General features: G+C 47.4%; 1 protein-coding gene across 4 annotated transcripts in view; it reads right to left on the reverse strand.

Moving 5' to 3' along the window:
• ADARB1 (adenosine deaminase RNA specific B1) overlaps positions 1-22,752 on the reverse strand; it is a 176,901-nt gene that overhangs the window by 74,439 nt on the left and 79,710 nt on the right. For all 4 annotated transcript variants that reach the window (XM_075542200.1, XM_075542201.1, XM_075542199.1 and 1 more), the window contains exon 2: positions 17,684-17,844. The gene's annotated coding sequence lies outside the window, so the exon portion shown is untranslated. The remainder of the gene's footprint in view (positions 1-17,683; positions 17,845-22,752) is intronic.

Below are 22,752 nucleotides of genomic sequence, written 5' to 3' on the forward strand. Positions count from 1 at the left end.
GGCCTGGGTGTGGGAAATCTGCAGTCCCTAGAGGCATGGAGGGGTCCTCAGGCCTCCAGGTGCCATCCATAAATTGAACACTTCTCTTCAATCACAGTGTAGAGTTAGGCAGCACCAGAGAGCGGGCATAGATTCACACTGCCCCTCACCCGGAGCCTCCAGCTGCGCTGAGATGAGGAATGGGAGTGGGTACTGAGACTCCCAGGAGAGGGAGAGCCTGTGGTGCAGCAGAAGGGCCAGGCCCCAATTTGGGCCAATACAAAGTTCCTTGCTCACTTGAAGTGAGAGAACAGAGGACATTCACAGAAAATTCCAGAACTCTGTGACAGCGTGGGCGGAATTTGAGTCAAGCTGTTTGGCCCCTGGTGTGCTGGGCAGCTTGGTGCTGACTGCTCAGGGCCCGCCCTTCCGTCACCCTCCTGGAGCATGGCCCGGGTCACCAACTGGCTAGAGGAGGATGGGGCCCAACAGTGAGACAGCTTTCTTTCATCACAGCCAGTGATGGATGAAGGGAGTTTTAAAATTAAATATTGACATCATTCCTCCCCTTTATGCTGGTGACTTTTTACTAAGAGTCATGCGCACGCGCCTGCACACACACAATGTCAGCGAGCTGAATCACACTCACAGTGACACTACATAGGGGTTCCCAGGATGTCGTTATTTCCAGGAGCAAATGGCCTGTCTCACTCCCTCAGAATGGCTGGTGGGTTTGAACTGACAACCTTGTGGTGAGCAGCTCCACACAACGTATCCAACAGTCCTACCCAGGTCAGACACAGCCTATATAAGTGTTGGTGACTGCAGTCTTGAAATGGGCACATTAGAACCTGATGATGGTGTCAGGTGGCCAGACTCAGCTCAGGCTCAGGACGCAGCACCGCCTGGTCCCGTGCCGTCCTCTGCCTGCTGTTTGTTTGAGCCCCCTGTGGTTGCAGCCCCCATGTCCCTCCATCTCACTTTACCACAAGCGGGGGCCCTTTTCCACAGACTGGCCTCTCGGTAACATGCCCAAAGTCTTGCCATCTTCGCTCCTAAGAAGAACTTGATAGTATGGGCTAATTATTGCTAACTTTTATTTTCATTACTAACATACATGGTATATTAAACTAGAACAATGGGACTATAAATTATACATAAAGTTTAGAAAACGAAGGTGACCTTTTTTTAAGCATTAGACAAGATGTATAAAATTGTATCTAACAATTCCATACAAACAAAAACAAGCCCCCATTACACACTTAATGTATTATAGTTAAATCGATCAGTGATTTGATAACATTTCATTTACAAGTCACATCGCGGAATTAAATCAGCTCCTGAGTTCTTCAACCAGGTTAAAATACAGCCAGTTGGCAGACCCCACAGAACTCACTGCGGTGGAGCTCTGGCTCACACTGGACAGGGTGGGAACTGCAGCAGTAGCCAGGGCACAGCAGGCCATCAAGCTTACTCTTGGTCTGAGGAGCGAGCCTGCAGCACCACCTACTGTTTGTCCTAAAGGAGCCCATCAAGCCTCTGAAAGAGGAGCCTCTGAAGAAGGCTGACCAGTCTCACCTCCTGGACCTCACAGCCGGGCCTGGTCTGGGGAGGTGCCAGCCTCACACTCCCAGGCATTAGTGATAGGCCAAGAGGTCCTGGTGACATAGTGGGTCAGTCGTTTGAAGCCCTCAGCCGCCATGGGGGAGAAAGATGGGACTTTCTACTCCCATAACATAGACAGTCTGGCAAGCTCACCAGGGCAATTCTCCTCTGTCCTATAGGGTTGCTTTGAGTCAGAAATACTTTAGTAGCAAAGAATTTGGTTTCTGGAACAAGGGCACAACAAATCATGCCACAAGAGGGCACTGTTGTACTTCTACAGGCACCCTAGAGAAAAAAATGGACTGAATCTACAAGCACATTGTACTCTTAAAGACACCTATACTAATCATTGTAAATTTTGTCCCATATACACAAGTCATTTTCTAAGACTGTCACATATTTATGACTTAGTATCCAACAATATGTAGGAAAGTAAGTATTCAAGTCATACTTTCTGTGGTTACCTGTGTGTGTAGTGTTTTTGTATTTGTTTTAATTTGAAGCCACAATACATTAAAAACTGGGAACCTAACCACCGTTTAGGCTCTTTTCTATCTGGAGACTACATTCTATCTGCTGTTTAAATCAAGCTTTAGTCAAATATTTTTTAAAGGTTTTAATGGAAGATTAAATCACCAACTCCCCTTGTTCCACATTCATGATCTTTCTGTGGCCTGTGGGCACCAGGAGTGGGAAGGAGCTGCACTTCTCCAAATGGACCACAGAACACACGCCAGACAAGGCGGCCTCACCAATGCCTGCCCTTGACTCAGGACCCTTCCAATCCACCCTCAGAGAGCACGCTGCCCTGTCCTCTGCTGCTTCCTTCCCAGCAGAGCTCACCTGGTGGCAACAGTCCCACTGCCCACTACCCCTGCAGCTGTCAGCAACCGGGGCAGGTGTGGGTCTGTGTAGTACTTGCCCACAGATGCCAAATGAAGTGTTTGTTGAACAAATGAATACACGAATGAGTGGGATGGGGTTCTTCTTAATGTTGCAATGAAAACATTGCAAGAACATGGCCAGCTTGTTTTCATGCTCACAGTTGCTGTTGTTCCCTGCCACTGACCTAGTGCTGACTCAGAGCGGCCCCACTGGTTCCACAAGGAAAGAAGACCTGGGGCCGCGCCGTCCGAGCCCATCGCTGTAGCCGCTGTATCAGTCCATCTCACCGTCCTCCTTTTCCCTGCCTCTCCACTTTACTAAGCATGGTGTTCTTTTCCAGGACTGGCCTCTCGTGATAACGTGTCCATAGTGCATGAGACGAAGCCTCTCCATGCTAGTTTCTAAGGTGCATTCTGGCTGTACTTCTTTTATGACAGATGGGTTTGTTCTTCTGACAGGCCACAGCACTTTCAATATTCTTCTCCAATATCATCATTCAAAGGGATCGATTGTGTCTTGGCTTCCATTATTTAGTGTCCAACCTTCACAGGAACACGAGACTGAGAATAGCACGGCTTGGACCAGGTGCCCCTCAGTCCTCAAAGTGACAGTCTAGCTCTTCAGCACCTTGCGCAGAGTCAAACTGCTCAAGATTGTTTTGGAGTACAATCTTTACAGAAGCTGATCAATATAGACAGGAGCTCTGGTGATATAGTTAAGCATTGGTCTGTGATCCAAATGGTCAGTAGTTCAAAACCACCAGCTGCTCCACAAGGGAAAGATAAGGCTTTCTACTCCCATAAAGAGTTAGTCTCAGAAACTCACAATGGCAGTTCTACCCTGTCCTACAGGGTCACTATGAGTCAGCGTTGACTTGATGGGAGGGAGTTTTTGTTTGTATCATTATATGTACAATGAAATGCCATTGCTAGAATAACAAATTCCAAAACCCTATAACCCACGTTGTGAAACAGTAACTCCATTTACTTGCACCCCTTTAAGTCATGTTCCCGAAATCGAGGTGCTTCTACCACCATTGGATCCACAAGACTTTTCACCCACTGACCTATGATCTTCCTGCATTCGGTATCATTGCATGTGCTGCATGAGTCTAAAGAGGAATTTATGGACTAGTAGCAGACATATGGGCTAAGATCGGACTTACTGACTTGATCTGGTCTGGAATGTTTTCTCAATATAAAATTGCTCTTATATAAAGCTCTCTCTTACACACACATGAGTGTCTCTGGATTTGTCTCTCTAGTCAGCTCAGAGTAACACAGTGAGTGAGTCAGTGAGTGGCAGTGGAGGGGGTGGGACCTGGTGAGAGTCTTATGCCAACACTTGGGCTAATCCCAAGGATGTCACCAAGGATGCCTGAGTGGGTGAGGGGCAGCATTTCTGTTTGACCTAAGCATTGCCCAGTTGTAGCACTCTCGCGGGGGAAGTCACCTGACTGATTCACTGACCAGCCCTGTCCCCCTCCTCTTCCCTACACCTCCCACCCAGCCTCTAGCACACTCATCTGGTGCTCAGCAGGCCCGTTCTCTGTTCAGTCTGTCTCATGCATCTTGAATCTGGACAGCAGGCTGGTTGGTTCCAGAAAAATCTCTTCATGTACTCTGCCTCCGTCTCCTTGAAGCTTCACCTTGCCTTTTGGCATAAGTTAGCATCTGTGGCTCTGCCATTCTTTTTGCTTCATTAGTAGCACTTTTTTCTAGGTTATTCAGCTTAGTCGTTTTTCCTTAATCACCAGGTCCTCCTCAATTATGGATCATTTTCCTTGGCCTGTTTACGGCAGTGTGTTCCCTCAGTCACACTGCCAGGGTCTCGGGACGAAGCAGTGTCTCTTACTAAACACAACCCGTGACCCTCTGTGGAGGCACAGACAGGAGAGGCCTCTTGTCCTCCAAAGTCTGAAAGTTCTGTCCACCTCTGCTGTTTTCTTTGAGGTCACCCAAGGTCAGCAGACCTGGGAACCCAAACAAGGACCACACTCAGCCGGCAGCAGGTAAGGCCCGTCCTCAGAGCAGAGGCAGCACACATGGTCAGCACCACACCCAGCAGATCGGTGGGGAATAGCATAGGCTTCCCAGTCCCATACAACCCCTGCTGAGTATGCTTTCTGCCATTATGAATCCTTTGAAGTTGGAAAAACCCAAACTGGCCTTCAGCTAAATGACAGAGTAGACAGCTCCTGCCTCCCTACAGTGCCTGGGGTCTTAAAAACATACAAACAGCTAGCCAAGTCACAATTGGTCACAAAAAGTCAGAAGCAACTTTCCAGATGTGGGAAAATAGTCAAAATTGTACAACCATCAATGGAACACTGAGTCAAGAAAGAGACAACTTAGAAACAGTAGACAGGCTAAGTGCGGGGAGACTATATTTGGAAACCATGTATCTAGTAAGAGTCTAATAATCAAAACACACAGGGCAACTCCGTAACGTTCATGGATGAATTCTACTATCTTTTTATTCCATTTTCCCATGAACTTTTGAAGCCCCCTTGTATAAAACTTCGGCAACAGCAAAAAGACAAATCATAAAATGGGCAAAAGACTTGAACAGAAATTTTCACACAAGACATTCAAATGCCAACCAAATGCACGAAACGATGCTCAACATCTTTCGCAACGATGAGGATCGTTCACTCCCACTAGGATGGCGCCCCCCCACCACACCCCCAACCAACCAGAAAACAACAAATGTTGACAAGGATGTGGGGAAATCAGAGCACTGATCCACTGCTGGCGGGAATGCACAGTGATACAGCTGCCTCAGAAAACAAAGGGACAGCTCTTCAAGACTAAAAACAGAACGCCCCTGTGACAGACACAGCAACCGCACTCCTGAGCAGACACCCACCACCAAGAACTGAAAGCAGAGACTCAAACGGACACTTGTGCACCAACGTTCACTGCAGCACTCTTCACAACAGCTTAAATGCCCACCTCTGATGAACTGGATGGACGGTATGTGGTTTATTTCTATACAGTAGAACCTGTGCTCCGCAGCCAGAGGAAGAAACCAAGTCTGGATACACGCTACAATACGGACACCAGGCTGAGAAGAGTACATCAATCTCAATAGGGCAAATGCTGCATGACCTCATGGACCAAGAAAGGCAAACACAGAGAAAACAAAGCTTATTAGTAGCTCCTGAGGGTAGGAGTGGGAGTGGGCAGGTGGTGATGGTTAGTGGTGATGGGAAAATCACAATGGTAAGGGCCTGGTTGCACAGTCGATCACTGTAACTGCCATCAACAAGTCACACCTATAAAATGTTGACCTGGAAAAAGTTGTGTGATAAATATATTTACAGCAGTGACCACAAAAAGTAGCTGCTGAGGCTGCTTGTGTTCGTGAACATCTCATGAGATTGCGTTCATGGTCTGGAGGGTGGGGAGTCATTCATGGTCTCAGGGCATATCCCAGTTAAGTAGCTGGATAATATGTTTGGTGGTTATGTTCAACCTCCTAGTTCGTTGCATAAGCCCTGGGCTCCTGAAAACATACAAGCAGCTGTCCAATCACAGTTGGTCTCTGTTTGCCTAGAGCAACCAAGAAAGAAGGAACGCCAGGAAGAGGGGGGTGGAGAATGTGTGGCTAGTTGTCTCCGTGAACTACGGCTTCCTTTGCCAGGAGACCAGCAGAACGGGAGGGTTCCTGGCTCCCACTGCTGAACATGTTGAATCCATAGAAGAACCAGAATTTCACATTCTCTCAGAATCCAGGCTTTCTGGAGCCATGGAGGATGAATGACCTCCAGAAGCTACTGTTCTGAAAGTAATCTTTAAGTCTTAAATGAAAAACAAAAATATATCCCTTGAAGTCTTCTTAACACCAAGCAATAGATTAGTTTAACTAGTAAAGAATGTGGACCTTAAGTGCTGTGCTTTTTCAAGCCCTATCCATATGGGATCAAACCAACAGCAACTTGCAAGATTAGCTAGAAAATGTAGCGACACTGAGTCATGTTCACTGGGGACACCTCAGTGAAGGAAGAAGAGCAGGTTGCACAGCTTGATGCATGGGGGCACTGCCGCAGCGCTGTGCGTGCAGAAGGTGCTGAATTCCCATGTTCCAGTGCGTATCCTTGCAACAAAACCATTTTTAATGAAAACAGGAATTCTTGGGGTACTTTGACATGCCTGTGGAGCCACCCCAAAACTTTAGTGAAGGGCAAGTATATGACTTCCAGGGCAACCATATTACATTGTTCAAATGTCCAGTTTTTTATTTAAGAAATTATAAAAGAAAGAGGAGAGAATGACCCATTCACAAGCAAATAAGTGTCAGAAATAATATCTGAGGCATTGTGGATACTGGACTTACCAAAAAAAGACAAATAACTATCTTAGCCATACTTGGAGAGCTAAAGAAAAACATGAACAAAAAATCCAAGTAAATCAAGAAAACAATGCATGAAAAAGGAATATAAATGATAAAAAATAGCTAAATGGTTTCTGGAACTAAAAATAATAAGTAAAATGTTCACTTAGAGAAGTATAAAACAGATTTGAGTAGGCAGAAGAAATAATCCACGAATTTGGAGTTAGGACAAGAGACGTATCGAGTCTGAGGAGCAGGAAGGGAAAAAGTAAACAAAAACCAAGGCTATGTGGTCCGTGATCAGGAGGACCAACATACAAATTACAGGAGTCCCGGGAGGAGGCTGACACCAAACAACTACGAGGATGCTACAGGACCAGGTGACGGCTCCCTCTGCGGTACATGGGTCACTATGACTCAGAACTGCCTCCACTGCACCTGACAATAACAAAGGGGAGGTGAAAAAAAAACCCCAAACCGAACAGAATAAAATTTGAATAAATAGTATCTGGACACATCCCAAATTTAATGAAAAAACATGAATCTGCATATTCAAGAAACTCAAATAAGAATTCTATATAAGGGTGAAACCTCATGTCCCAATGGGCAGAAATTACCAAGGGTAAGGATAGCGGAACCATACGAAGCAATTTCATGTTATCACCGGCATTAAGATGCAAAGCCACAGGAGATGATGGAAACCTAAGTAGATACCCATGATAAAGAGGTGAAGAAGGCGACAGTCACAGAGCCAGAGGGACAGGAGGAGCCTGAGTCTGATGGCACCACCAAAGTCAAGTGTCAGAAGAGAAGAGCTGCCACCTCCCCCTGCACCCAACAAAAGTTCTCATTTTCAGGAACTTCCATGTGAAATCAGTGCACTGACGACCTGTGCAGGATAAAGACGAATAATTAAGAGAAACGGGACCTTGTGAGCATGTGACAAGTCCTCTGTCCCCACGGGTCTCTGCTAATAACCTCTCCCTTTCCCATCTCCAAACACTCACTGCCATGGAATCGATCCCCGCTCATAGAGGTCCTGCAGGTCAGAGTAGAACTGCCCCTGAGCTCCTCAGACTGAGTCGAGAGCCTCATCCTTCTCCCACGGAGCAGCTGGCGGGTTCAAACTGCTGGCCTTGCGGGTAGCTGCCAGATGTATAACCTACTATGCCACCACGGCTTACCACTCTCTTTCATGTCCAGCGGTAACTTTAAAAAAGGTAATTATTTAAACAGTTTTTGCTGTCATTATTGTTGATCACATCATAGGCATCCCTACAGACACAACATATATAAACTAGCTTAGCTTTTCCGGCTTCTAGTTTACCTAAATGAAATCTGTATGTAATCCTCTGTGCCCAGCTTCCGTAAGCTCATATTACTGTTCGTGAGACTCACCTATGTGCTTGAACGTTACAGTAAGCTTCTACGTTTCCAGGGCCTGAGACTGCACACTTACTGTGGTAGACACACATGGACACCTCTAGCTTTCAGCTATTGTGGATGAGGCTCTAAGTCCATCTGTGCACACATGCAGGAGGTGACGGAGGGCCTCCATGTGGACTGGGTCACGTGTGTGAGTGTGTGCGCCTTGACAAGGGAATGCCAAGATCATATAGGGCCCTGCTGCTCTGGCCCCTACGGTCACTGTCACTTTCCTTTCTGCCCATCTGTGCATGTGTAACGAGACCTCATGAAGGCTTTATCATGACTAACAAGTTTGAGTACCGCTCACTTGCTATCTGGCCATGTAAGATGTTCCCCTTTGTGACCCTTCTGCCCCAAATCCAATGGGAGTCTGTTTCTGCTTTCATTGGTGTGTAGGCGGCCTTCATGTAACATGGAGTCTGGAAACTAAGCCTGATCTCTGTCAGTCGTAGAGCAAGAAGGGTTCCTCCCCGTCTACATGCTGGCCCCCTGCCCCTGGTGTGCACCCTCCAGAACCTGTTCTGCTGGAGGTGGGCAGGCTGATGAATATGATGGAAATCATGCTTGTGATTAGGTTTTGTTATACAGCAGAGGTGAAATGATTTTGAAGGAAAGAAAATCTATTTTATTGTGTTTTCCATGAAAAGTTGACACAGAAAATAGGGTTCCCAGTTGATAGTTTTGGTACAGGCTGTTCAGCTGTATTTTTCCGCAGTGAGTCCACAGTCTCTGGAATGGGGAGCTGGGGGACCTGTTCCCAGTGCTTGTTTCCCTGCCCCCAACCTCCTCATCTTCACCTCACAGTAACCATTGACCTTTTGGCCTCATAGAGATTTTTTTAATTCATGGGTAATAATAGTCTTTATTGTGTGCCAATCCATTGTCACTAAAAGGTGACTTCAGGGGGTTTGAAGAACGGCTCAGGACAACTGTCTCAGGGAATCCTCTAGTCTCAAGTGTTCCAGGACGTATGGGCTCGTAAGTTCTGCTCCATATTGTTCTAGCTTCGTGCTTAACAGTCAGTAGGGTAGGTGGGCACCATCTAGGTCTTAGGATTCGGGTTGGCCCGGGCAGGCCATTAGCTCGGTAGACTGTCTTCTTTGACTCTTTGGTTTCCTCTTTCTTTTTTGCCCACTATGAGCAGAGATTATCAACGTTTGTATCTTAGATGGCTGCTGACAAGCTTCTAAGAACCACCCCCAAACCAAATTCACTGCCATTGCGATGCCAACTCATAGCGACCCTATAGGACAGGGTAGAACTGCCCCTGTGTTATTTCTGAGACTATAACTCTTTAAGACCCCCGATGCTCCTGCTTTAAGCCCCCAGACAACACTACACTCAAACTCACCATCACTGAGTAGATTCCAACAGATAACGACCCTATAGGGCAACGTATAGCTGCTGCTTTGAGTTTCTGAGACTTTACATCTTTATAGGAGTAGACAGCCTCATTTTCCCCTGTGGAGCAGATGGCAGACCAAATCACAGACCTTGTGGTTAGAAGCTGCATGCATAACCCACTATGCCCACAGAGCTCACACATGTTACGGTCTCTGACCAGTTGACCTTGAGCTAATCAGAAGTGCATCTGACCCAGTTAGGTGAGCTCTTAATATAGAGCAACCACTATCAGAGAGATCAGCAAACAGTAACAGACCCTCTCCTGTTGGCATTGAAGAAGCCAATGGCCATGCTGTGGAGAGGGCCACAGGCCAGGGCATGGCAGATGGCGTTTAGAAGCTCAGGGTCTCTGTCTAAAACTACAAGGAAATTAATTCTACCAACTACTGGTGAGTGTGGAAAAGGCCCCTTAACCTTAGGCGGATGTAGCTCCAGCTGACTCTTGGACTTCTGCCTGCTGAGACGCTATGCAGAGGACTGAGCTGACCTGGGCCTGGACTCTGAGGTCAGGAATGTGTGCAGTTTGACCCACACGCCCCGTGGGGATTGGCAGTGCTCAGCTCCTTCTCAACTGCAAGGTCAACGATCCGAACCCACCAGCTGCGCTGCAGTAGGAAAAGGTTGCACCCTCCTTCTGGAAAGACTTACTGCCTTGGAAACATGACAGAGAAGCTCTACTCCGTCCCATGGGGTCACTATGAGTCGGACATGTCGCCAAGGTAATGAGTTTTTGTCCAGACACTAGTACTTTTCGAACTATCGGCCCTTGGGCAAGGAACAGAATCTGGGGGTTCTGAATCCCTCTGAACACACGCTGAGACCCCTTCAACAACTGTCGGCCCAGGTCAGGGAATGAGGCCGGCCTTTTGCCCAGAAGCACACGACTCTGAAAATAAGCTGAAGACCCTAAGTCCAAGGATGAGCATGAAGCCAGACCTGATGCGCCGACTGGCTGTCGGTTTCCGGAAGATTGTTGGCATTCTTTTCAATGTTTTATTTTCTAGTGTGTGTACATGAGAGAGCTAATTGCCTTTTTCCCCTCCCCCATCTATTCTGGCCCTCAAGTTGGTAGACTAAGCATTTAAAATAGAAATGCGACACTGCTTAAATAGTATCTGTCTGTCACAGGGGAAAAGAGAAAACAAACCATTTTTACTAAGTCCATTGACTCTTGCTGGCAAGGTAGCAGCTTGGCGTCAATCCCGTGTCAACTGTCTTCCTTTTCATCTGGGTGTAACTGGGCACGTTATAGCTGGCACAGCCCCTCACTCCTCGGGACACTCCCGAGGTGGCTCTCCGCAGCCTCTCCATTCATAGAGCCAGCCAGCTAAACCCTTCGGGTGGCAGCTCTGGTCTTTGAAGGAGCAGGGCAGTTACTTCCCGGAGGGCCACCAGTACTGCGGGTCTCCAAGGGAAAGAAATCCATCCAACCGGTCTCAGGCTTGGTTTCCTCACCTGAGACCAGACGAGCAAAGAAGAGCCATGCTTTAAAGTCGGGAATGCCAGAGGCTCCCGAGCAAACCACCCTCGCCCCATCAGAAACAGGTCCTCTGACCTTAGCAGTCAGGGACAGAAATGCATTAGTGCCTCTGGTCACAAAGGAAGCTGGCCAAAGAGCTCAGAAAAACCTTCCGGTGACAACATCTCATGGCAGGAAAGCAAATTGCGAGTGACTTCCCAACCTTAGCCTGAGTTTTCATTTTATCTCAGCACTCTTCCGGCCCCAAGGACTTTCATGGGGGAAGGGGAGGTGGTTCCTGCTTAGCTTCTAAGCCCAAACTCAACTTTGGTTTCTATATAAGTCATAGGTATATTTTACTAATTTTAATATGCTCAAGCTTTCCAGAAAGACAATCATGTGAAGACAGGGAGGGCTGTATTCGGCTTCTGGCAGAACGACCGAAGAGTCGTCCACCATGTCATCAGTGCCTGTGTCCCGCAGCTTGTGGTCCTGAGTCACGGACTCTGCCTCCACGGGGGTCCTGCACCTCACAATGCACACCCAAAGGGTCTCAGCTGAGGGCACCAGTAGCTAAGCTCGAGCAGACAGAAAGGTTGCCTGACTTTGCATTTTTACCATCTCTTGAGACTTCTAAAACTTGTTTAAATTGCACAGTTTTAATGACATAAAGTCATCTCTCCTGTGCATTTCATGTCAGCATAAATAGAGGGCATTTGCCAATGTCTGTCATGCAAGAACCATCCCGGGTGCAGGGGCAACAAGAAGCGAAAGCAGAGTCCTGGCTTTCCCAAGTCCCTCCCCAAAGCCGGGCAGCTGGGGACTGACGCTGTGGGAATTCCTCAGACAGAGGTTCTGGCTCCTGGAGGTGGTCCCACGTGTGAAGACTCAAGAAGCAACTTCAGTCTTTTAAAATATATATATATATATTACATTTTTTCTTTGTTCTAATTGTTTTATTAGGGGTTCATACAACGCTTATCAGAATCCATACATACATCAATTGTACAAAGCACATTTGTACATTCATTGCCCTCATCATTCTCAAAACATTTGCTCTCCACTTAAGCCCCTGGCATCAGCTCCTCATTTTGCCCCTCCCTCTTGAACCCCTGATAATTTATAAATTATTATTTTGTCATATCTTGCCCTCACCCACTTTTCTGTTGTCCATCTCCCAGGGAGGAGATCAGATGTAGATCCTTGTAATCGGTTCCCCCTTTCCAACCCACCCTCTCTCCACCCTCCCAGTATCGCCACTCTTACCACTGGTCCTGAAGGGATCATCTGCCCCGGATTCCCTGTGTTTCCAGTTCCTATCTGTACCAGTGTACATCCTCTGGTCTAGCCAGATTTGTAAAGTAGAATTGGGATCATGATAGTGGTGGCGGGGGAGGAGGAAGCATTTAGGAACTAGAGGACCATCTCCTCCCCGAAACCCTTCTATAAGGGGATGTCAGTGGCTTTAAAAGGAATCAGTAAGGGGCAAGAACAGCCACCAGATCTGAAGCTAAGAGTAAAGTCATAGCCCCGAAGAGGCAGCCCCAGAAGGGCCCTCAGAGCTGCAGATGGCAGGGAGAGCTTCAGTCCGGGAAGTGTCCTGTGAGCCAAGCACATCCTTGCTGGTGCAATAGCCTTTTCTAATTCCATAGCATTTTGGACCAGATAGAAAAAGACTCACACCTCAGAAGGTTTCTTGTCAAAAGTAGTTCCATTTTATAATAGAAAAGAAAAACACAATTTCTATTTCTCAGCTCACAAGCTGGGCAAAAAGAACCTTGGTGGGGGCGGGGTGAGGATTCAGATACTGCTGTAATATTTTCTAATCCCCCAGCCCTTTCATTTTGCTTTCTCAGCACATGCTTTTGATATTTCCTTTGGCCTGATTTTTTTTCTACGCCTTGAAGAACAATTTATTTGTAGAAATGACGATGAATAATTCATTTCTCCGATGAGAGCTTAACCGATCTACCTGCTATTTGCATACCAGCATAATTAATACAATGTTCTCCTCTTCAGTGACATGCTAAATGTAGGTGGTCACAAACTGAAGTTGGCCACACGCAACCACCAGTCTCTTCTAGATTTGTTCTGGCTCAGGGACCATCAATGGCTTGCAGGAAACTCGAGCAAGGGGAAACTGATGCCCTATCGCCCACAGAACGGAAAGAAGAGCCACGGCTGAAAGGTAACCTCCATTCCTGCAGCTTGAGCAGCGGTGAACATGGCCTTGAGTGTGCCCTTCCCACAAGCTCACTAACCGAGGGTAAAAAAAAGCACCAGTTGAAGAAGGAGAAAACCTCCTTTATTTATTTTAGGTGTTTTAATTTTTTTATGGGGGCTTTTTTTCCAAATCATTTTACTGGGGGTTCGTGTAACTCTTATTACAATCCATACATACATCAATTGTGTCAAGTACATTTCATTTGCTTTCTATTTGAGCCTTTGGTATCAGCTCCTCATTTACCCCCATGCCCTCCCTGATCCCCCCTCCCTCATGAACCCTTGATGATTTATAAATTATTATTTTGTCATATCTTACACTGTCTGATGTCTCCCTTTACCTACTTTTCTGTTGTCCATCCCCTAGGGAGGAGGTTATATGTAGATCCTTGTAATCGGTTTCCACACCACTGTCCCTCCACCCTCCCAGTATCGCCACTCTCACCACTGGTCCTGAAGGGATCATCTTTCCTGGATTCCCTGTGTTTCCAGTTCCTATCTGTACATCCTCTGGCATAGCCAGATTTGTAGGTAGAATTGGGGGAGGGAGAAACCATTTAGGAACTAGAGGAAAATTGTATGTTTTATCATTGCTACACTGCACCCTGACTGACTTATCTCCTCCCTGAGACCCTGCTGTAAGGGGATGTCCTATTGCCTACAGATGTCTTGGATCCCCAATCTACACTCCCTCTCATTCACAATGATTTGATTTTTTTGTTCTTTGATGCCTAATATCTAATCCCTTCGACACCTCATGATCACACAGGCTAGTGTGCTTCTTCCATGTGGGCTTGGTTGTTTCTGAGCTAGATGGCCGCTTGTTTACCTTCAAGTCTTTAAGACCCCAGATGCTGTGTTCCATCAGCTTTCTTCACATTTGCTTATGCGGTTATGTCGGGAAGGTGAGCATCATGGAATGCCAGTTTAATAGAACAAAGTGTTCTTACATTGAGGGAGTACTTGAGTGGAGGCCCAATGTCCATCTGCTACCTTAATACTAAGCCTATAAATATATGCACATAGATCTATCTCCCTATCCTCATATATAAATATATTTACATATGTACATGCCTTTATTTAGACCTCTATAAATGCCATTTGCCTCCTATTTCTTTCTTCTATTTCCTTTTACATTCCTCTTGTCCAACTATCGTGCTCAGCCTTCATTTGGGTTTTAGTAAATCCTCTCAGTTAAATTACCCCTGATCAAGCCCTACCAGGCCTCCTATACCCTCCTCACCACCGATTTTGGATCACTTGTTGTTCCCTTTTCCCTGTGCTTGTTAATACCACTTCCTTTCCCCCCACTTCCTCCTCTCCCATGCCCCCTGGGGTCGGTCCCATTGTTTTCTCCTCCAGATTGTTCATCCAGCCTATCTTATTTAGACAGACCTGCAGAGATAATAACATGCACAAAAACAAGACAGAGCAAAATAAAGCAACAAGAGAAAACAAAACATAAAAAAAAAACAACCAATGACCAATAAAAGAGACAGAGAAAAGCTATAAATAGTTCAAGGACTGTTTGTTGACCTTTAGGGAGAGTTTTCCAGTGGAGTCTGATGGGGTGCCAAGCCGTGGCCCCAAAGCCTACTTTTGGTATTCCCTGGAGACTTCCTTGCTCTGCTCCCCTTGCTGTTTTGTTACACACCCCTTAGTGTTTTGCCTTGGTGTGATGGGGTCAGATCGGGTGCAATACCCACACTGTCTCTAGTGTTGTCCCCTGTAGGGCTATGGGTCAGTGCGGGATGTTGTGTCTAGTAATAGGGCCGGCCATATGGTCCTCTCTGTGCATTGACTACTCTGAGCAGGCATATGGTCCTCCAGGCTTGGTGGGCCAGGTTGAGCTCTACTCTCTCTTCCTCTCCCTTCATTTGCTCCCATGTGCTCTGATCAGACCTGTCCCTCTCCCTGAGCTGTAGCTTCAGTGCTGTCCTCTGAAGTTAATTCTTCTGGGGGGAGAAGCAAACATCCTCTAAAAGGGCACACCAGGGATCTGTTACTTTAACTGCTGACTTCTTGAATTTTCCTGTCACAGACTGTAAGCCCAGTGGTCAACCATGAGAGCGGCCTATTTCTTTCTTCAAACGTGGGTCCATTGCTTCCCTGGGCCCTGGTGCTCTCCTTCTGTCCTTACTTCTCACTCTGAGTGACATCAAATGCTGTCTGATGACGTCCCAAATGGACAAACAGCCTGCAGGCTCTCTAGGGGCATCAGATGAGCATCTCAGACCCATGCTGCCCACCCTCTGGCTCCGGACACCTTCCCCTCCCCCAGCCTCGCCCAGCTCAGCAAACAGCCTCTGCCTTCTCAGGTGTCCCCTCAATATGGGGTCTTCCTGATCATCTGCCAGTGCCGTTGGGCTCAGTGTACAGATGGGGTTCAGCTGTCACAACTATGGCTCATGCTCAGCCACCAACTCAGTCTCAGCTTCGCAGAGGCAGCTGGGCCCTCCTGCAATCTCTTCCCTCAACAGCCTGGGAGAGCTTCCAGGGACATGGAGCTCAGGGGCCCATGGGACCAAACCAGAAGCCCCTCCTCATTGCCCCCACTCTTCACACCACTGCCTCCTATCCCTGGGCTGGAGGCTCTCCAACTATCAGCTTCTGGGCTCATCTTGGTGGCCTTCCCTCGGGGGCTGACCTTGGTCCAATGGACCGTGCTTCTCCCTCGGCCCCTTCCACTGGGTTCATGACTCCTAGAGCTGAGCCCACTAATATGGTGGCTTTCCTCTCTTGGGTACTGCTTGTCCAGCACCACCACTCCTCCCCTGACAATAAACACTTGGGGGTGGGAGGTAGGCTGTCCATCTGTCCGCTCCTGGAGAGCGCATGGGAGGCTCACGGACCCCCAATGAACACGTGAATGAGCACACGAGCACAGGCATGGTCAGTGTTCTGAAGCACTAGCAGCTAGGGGGACATGTGACAAATATGTGTAAGCTGATACTCTGAGTTCTCTAGTCAGTCACTGACTGGATCCCCCAGGATGTTAACACTGGTCTCGACTTTTCTCAAAAGCAAATGCTGAATCACAAACCATCACTACAAAGAAGCACTGAGCAGGAAATTCTGTTTTGTACTGGAGGTGGGAGGAGGAGGGCGAAGGGGGGTACCAGGCTGGAGGGTGGTTCAGAGTTAACGTGGGCGAAGGGGACGATAACATCCTGAAAGGGGAAAGGGAGAGAAAACAGGGCAAGCCAGGGTGAGGCTGATCTGTGGTTTAAGTTATTGAACGCAAAATCATCTGATATGCAACCTTCCCCCCACACCCTGCCCAATTCACAATAAAAAGCTAAGGGAAGGGGGGGGGGGAAGGACCTGATGCAAAGGGCTTAAGTGGAGAGCAAATGCTTTGAAAATGATTAGGGCAAAGAATGTACAGATGTGCTTTATACAATTGATGTATGTATATGTATGGATTGTGATAAGAGTTGTATGAGCCCTTAATAAAATGTTAAAAAAAAAAAAAGCTAAGGGAAAAAAATCTATCGTGAATCCATTACCTCAAGGAAACTTGCAATGTACGGTAAGGGCTTTAAAATGACCGTGCTTGCTGTGTGGAGACTGTCGGGCGGTTCCAACGCATCGAGCCCCTGTGCACAACGGAAGGAAACTCCGCTGGGTCCTGCACCATTCTCGTAATTATTGTTTGAGCCACTGGGTCAATGCAGCTCCTGGAGAGCCTGCCTCTTTTCACCAGATCACCATGTCTGAAGTGTGGGGCGGAATCTCGCATCCTTGCCTCCAAGAAGCACTCTGCTGTATGCTTCCAAGACTGTGCTTTTCACTGGCCACGGCATGTCCAGTGTTCTTCCACAACACCATAGGCGCCAATGCACCCACTTTTCTTAGTCAATGCCCAGCTTTCACATGCAGATGAGGCCGTTGAAAGTACCATGGCTTAGTCCTCAAAGTAACATCCTAGCTTTTCAACATTTTAAAGAGGTCTTGTGCTGCAGTTCCCTCATGCAATGTGTGGTTTGATCTCTTGATGGCTGTTTCCATGAGCAGTGACTGTTCACCAGGCAAGACGAATTAATTATCGCAAGGAAAATAACAATGTATAACAAAGGGCTGTAAAACAACCTCACTTAGCACCTGGCAAAAGCACCAAATTCATTCAACATGGACCTGAACTGACACTGAAGAGGCCACCAGAGGGCAGCAGCGGGCCGGCCTGTCAGAAGCCAGCAGCACCGCTTAGGGGGATCTGAGGCCACCCTGAGACTACAGATGAATTTCACAAATAATCTATGCTGGGAAATTTTCAATACCGTCCAGAAGACAGGCCAAGGGCCCAACTAAGCAGTTCACGTCAGGCCAAGTCATTCTAACAGCGTTTCAAAGACTCTTGCCTACCTTGGGGCTCCTGCAACGTGAACTTTGGCTCCAATCCCAGGGCAGAGGGGTCCTTCTGGAGAGTAGAAAGGGAGACAAGGCCCCCACAGGTGATCCTTTGCTTTCCTCAGTCCCCCCTCAGGCTCTCCATGGCAGATGCAGAAGACTTCACTCTGTTCACGCTGGGTGACAAAGAGATCTAATTAATTTAATTCAACATGCACTGCTTGCTCGCCCTTTGAGAAGTACAGGGGGTTCTGGATTTTGGACGCATCGTACTTATAACCGTGTGTGTGCATGCGTGTGTGTGTATGTTTCTTATTAATCATCATTAGTGTTCTGTACAACATAGAATGTTACAGCACACCATTTACTGTCACTAGCAGGTATTCAACGATTAGATTTATAAAGATGCTGATGGTAAAAGTATTCACAATGGTAATTTTTAAAAAAAAGTTGTCTCCTTAAACCAGGACCAGCTTACGATGGAGCTGTTTTCAGAACGGAACCCAAATGAAAACCAGAAACTCTCTGAGTTCAAAGTCCTCCTCCACATACAGTTCCAGTTCCTTCCAGAGGGTCCCTGTGCATGTACACAGGGCGCACAACACTCACCAGCACCCTTACCCCACCTGCCTGCACTGAACCATGCCCTTGTCACGTGGGCAGAGGAACAGAGCCTCCTTCGCCCAACACCTGCACATGTGAACTCACGGTGTGTGCACACATACATGCATGCACGTGCAGAGAGAGACAGATAAAGATATGTATAGCTATAGACAATATAGAGATCTTCCCTTCCCGCTTCTTGCCTGGAACTTATAATACTGCGGACCAGCCCATCCCTCCGGAAGCCAGGAAGCTGTAACAAATATTCACCACAATTCCTCTCTGCTTAAAAATGTTCCCAACTAGTATGCCATTAAAGGTAAGATTTCAATATGTGCATGTGCTTACAAAACCTAGATGTGCAATGTTAACATCTGCTTTTTGAACAGCAAACCCACATGCACATGAAGAGCATCTAAATGGGTTTCTCCATTGCAGTCAGGCATCTTCGAAAGCTGTGCCAAGAAATCAGTGCAGTCAGTCCCAGGCACTGAGAAGCATTCTGTCCCGTGTGAGGACAAGTGTCAATGTGGGTCAGCCTCTAACTGTGGAGACCCTCCTGTGTCAGCTGAGAGGAGGCACTGCCATTGCGGAAGTCTCCCGGGGCTGGACATGCACTGAGTCTCTGAGGCCCCCTCCTCTTCAGCTCACCCATGAGGAGACATTCCAGGTTCAGTGAGAGACATGGGGGTTGTGCTTACACCTATACTGCCAAGAACAAAATGGGTCACAAAGGCACCTTGTCCAGCTGAGAAGGCTCTGGGCCAAAGAACCAGGCCTATCTGCTTCAGCATGGCTCACAGACATCACCGGTCCCCAGCATACTCCTTCCCATCAGTCCCTACACTAAGGGAAAGAATCACCAGCATGCCCAGTTTCCAGATAGAAGGCATCGCTTGGGCCTCCCATGGCTCGGCACGCTCGCGCCCACCCTCTGTCATTAATGTGCACACCAGCTTCAGATCCAGGTGGCAGGGCGTGTGAAAACCAAATGGGTAGGAACACACCATACTAGGATCTTCTCGCCTACGATGGGGGAGAGCCCCTCCTGCAAAATACGAAAGAGAAGGAGAAAGGAGTGATGCATGACCCATGAAGAAGTAAGATGTCCTTGCAGAAGCTTTAAAATCTGCTGTCTCAACAGAGCAAGGCAACGTGAGCACAGAGAACATGGACGAAGATTTAAAAGCCTGCAATCTAGACCCCACAGTGGGGTCAGTCATCTGCTGGAGGAGGCGTGCACAGCGACAGGGCAGAGAGGGGCCTGGCTAAGCAGGGGAAGAGGAAACATGCGGTACTGCATTAGCACAGATGCGTGCAGAATGGCATGCCAGGGGCAGCCAGGCTTCCAGGGCATCGCGAGGAGGAGCCACAGTGAAGCACAACCCTCAGAAATGGGAGAGCTGTGGGGCACCAGCCTGGCTCCGTGGCTCTGTGCCCCTCAGCTGAGGGGTGTGACGATGCTAGTGACTGTGTGATTGACACTTCCTGAGCCTCAGCTCTTCACATGGTATTGCTGCACACATCGCTACATCTTGGGAGGATGAAATAAGATCTCTCAGACTAGAATGCTTGGCCCAGTGACTACAAACAGCTCAATAAAAGGCGGCACAAGAAGGAAGGTGTCTTTCTATCATGGCGGGTGGAGGGAAGAGCTGGGAGGTAGGAAAGGGGAGGGAGGAGATGCTAGATGAGTGATGGACTATGAGATGGAATTTATAAGATAAACAAAATCTTCAAATTAGTGAACTAGGAAAAAAAATAACCTATGAGAAACACTTCCTATTTCTGAAAACAAACCGAAGTAGCCAGAGAAGTCTTGTAACCTCCATCTGTACCAAGTATCTTTTCAGGCATGAAGAAGAGCAGAGAGAGACAAACAGAGACAGATGTCCCTGGAGGAAGGGCCCTGAAGCACTTCTCAGCAACATTTGCAATTATGGGACACAGCCAGTTACCTCTACAGGCCACCAGCCACGCATCAAGCTCTCAAAAGACATGACAGAATTTAAAGGGGGTGGGGGAGAGATTGCCCCTTATGTTCCCATGTGCACGCAAGCTCTACACCCTGTAGAATCCTGAGCGAAATGAGGCTCTCGGCATGCCACACACAACATGGATGAGCCTAGAAAACATTGTGCTGAGTGCAATAAATCCATGCAGGAAAGGCTGACTACTGTCTGTTCTCACTTGTAGGCATGGAAGGCAAAGATGATCGGTGGTCACTAGGGGAGGGCGAGCACTGGTGCTGTGGTAGATTATGCACTGGGTTACAACCAAGAGGTCAGTGGTTCGAAACCACCAGATGCTCCTCTCAGGAGAGAGGTGAGACTTTCTACTCTTGTAAAGATTTTCAGCCTCGGTAACCCACAAGGGCATTTCTACTCTGTCCTACAGGGTGGATACTGAGTGAACTTGATGGCAGCCAGTTTGGTTAGGTTTGGAAGGCGTGGGGTGGGTGGTGGGTGGGGGGAGTTTCTGTACAGGAAGCAGTGAGGGTATGGCAGTGGGAGATTGGGTAATGGAATGGTTATATAACTTTAAGAATGAGATGGAGAATGAGATGGATGCCACTGATCATAATGTAGGAATTGTTGAGCTGATATATGCTTTGTTGTGCATGTTTCTACCCAAAAAGGGGCGGAGGATAATTTGCAGAGGCGAGCGATGATAACTCTACGTTCCAAATGTCAGGTTTCTCCAGGCACTGATATAGTCAGTAAGGAAAACCCTGTATCAGACTAGCTTGATTTTCAATGACTCAACTCTGGTGTGAGTGCTGATCTCAGCTAGTGCTACATCTGCACTCTGTGAAGTCAACCTAACAAGAAGGCTGGCAATGAACTGGAGTTTGACTTAAAGACATGGATATGTAAGTGGGGAAAGGATATTCAATTTGATTAGAAAGTACTGAAAACTAAATATGTTTTAGGAAGCAATCAAAATCTTTACTATATACTATGAGTTTATGAGACGTATACAAGGAACACATGGATGTCCATATTCAGCTAGCCTCTTCATTTCTGTATGGTTGACAAGGTTATTCAGACCAAACCTGCCAAGGAGGCGAAAAATGGTAGCTATAATAATCTTTTTAAAGCTTTTAAAAGCACACTCAAACCAACTGAGAAAGACACTAAGGACTGAATGACCCTTCATTCATTGTAGGCCCTTCCAGTCCAGGGTCTTGAGACACCCAGGGAAGGTGACTGAGGTGTGGGCTGCCCTGCCCCACCACTTTCAAAAAGCAGAGCCTATCCCTCCACTAACAGAGCCAGTTGCCATGGCACCAAGGCGTGCCAGAAGAGAGGGCAAAGGTAAACCCACTGACCACTGCCTTGTGCCCACAGAACTCCTGGGAAGTTGTATGTCCCAAGAAGAAGGAGCAAGTCACGGTAAATAAAATCCAGTACACCAAGAAAATAAGTACCCCGCTAGTGAGAACTAGCCAAAAACATCTCTTTCCTGTGGTCAAGAGAGCTGGAGGGAAGGAAACCTGAAATTCCAACGGAGCCTTTGTAGGATTGACAGCCGGAGTCCTATCGCCTGGGTGATCAAAACAACAAACAAAGAGCAAAATAAAACAAAGCACCAGGGCCATAAATGGAGTTAAATTGGCCCTCAACTGGTAGGGTCTGGCAGAAGCAAAAGGAAGCCATCTCTGTGAAAACAGTCTTTCCTGCCTAAAACCACCTCCATGTATGTCCCAAAAGGAGCAAGTCACAGTAAATAAAATCCAGTACACCAAGAAAATAAGTACCCACGAGTGAGAACTAGCCAAAAACATCAGAGGAAATACATCTTTCAAATACTGGAACGTTCAGATCTACAACCAGTGTGTCAAAGACAACAACAAAAAGATGTGGCTGGAAATATCTGCAAGGGGAGTGTGTTAGTCTGGGTACTCTAGAGAAACAAATCCACAGAAATTCATGTATAAGAGAGAGTTTTATGTAAAGGTTAAGTGCACATCAAGAAAATATCCCAACCCAGTGCTGCCCAAGCCCACAAGTCCAACATTAACCCATTAACCCATATGTCCAACACCAGTCCACAAAGTCTTCCTCCATCTCACAAAGCAGAGGCAATGATGTAGAGTGCAGGAGGAAAGCAGAGTCAGTGAATGTGTAAGCATCTCAGTGCTGGCAGGGGTCTCCACACGGCTGCTCCAACACCCAGGGCTGCATCGGGGTAGGTCCATGTGGCTTCTCCTTGGGGATGTCTTGCAGGAAGTCAGCCTCGCAACCTGAAGCAGGGAACTGCTAAGGCAGCTGCACCCTGGTGCGACCATCACAAAGCAAGAGACCCACAAACTAGAAAGGCGAGGCTCACAGAGTCATTTATCCCTCCACCTTTCAGTTAACACCACATGTGTTTATGGGCCTGGTTGGCACATTAAATTAACTAACTCAGGGAGGGAAAATAAAGAGAATGGCTAAGCAGACTTGGAAAACTGATAAAAAGAATGTCTAAAAAATTAT

This window comes from Tenrec ecaudatus, chromosome 2 (genome assembly GCF_050624435.1).
Source record: "Tenrec ecaudatus isolate mTenEca1 chromosome 2, mTenEca1.hap1, whole genome shotgun sequence".
NCBI classification, from domain to species: Eukaryota; Metazoa; Chordata; class Mammalia; order Afrosoricida; family Tenrecidae; genus Tenrec; species Tenrec ecaudatus.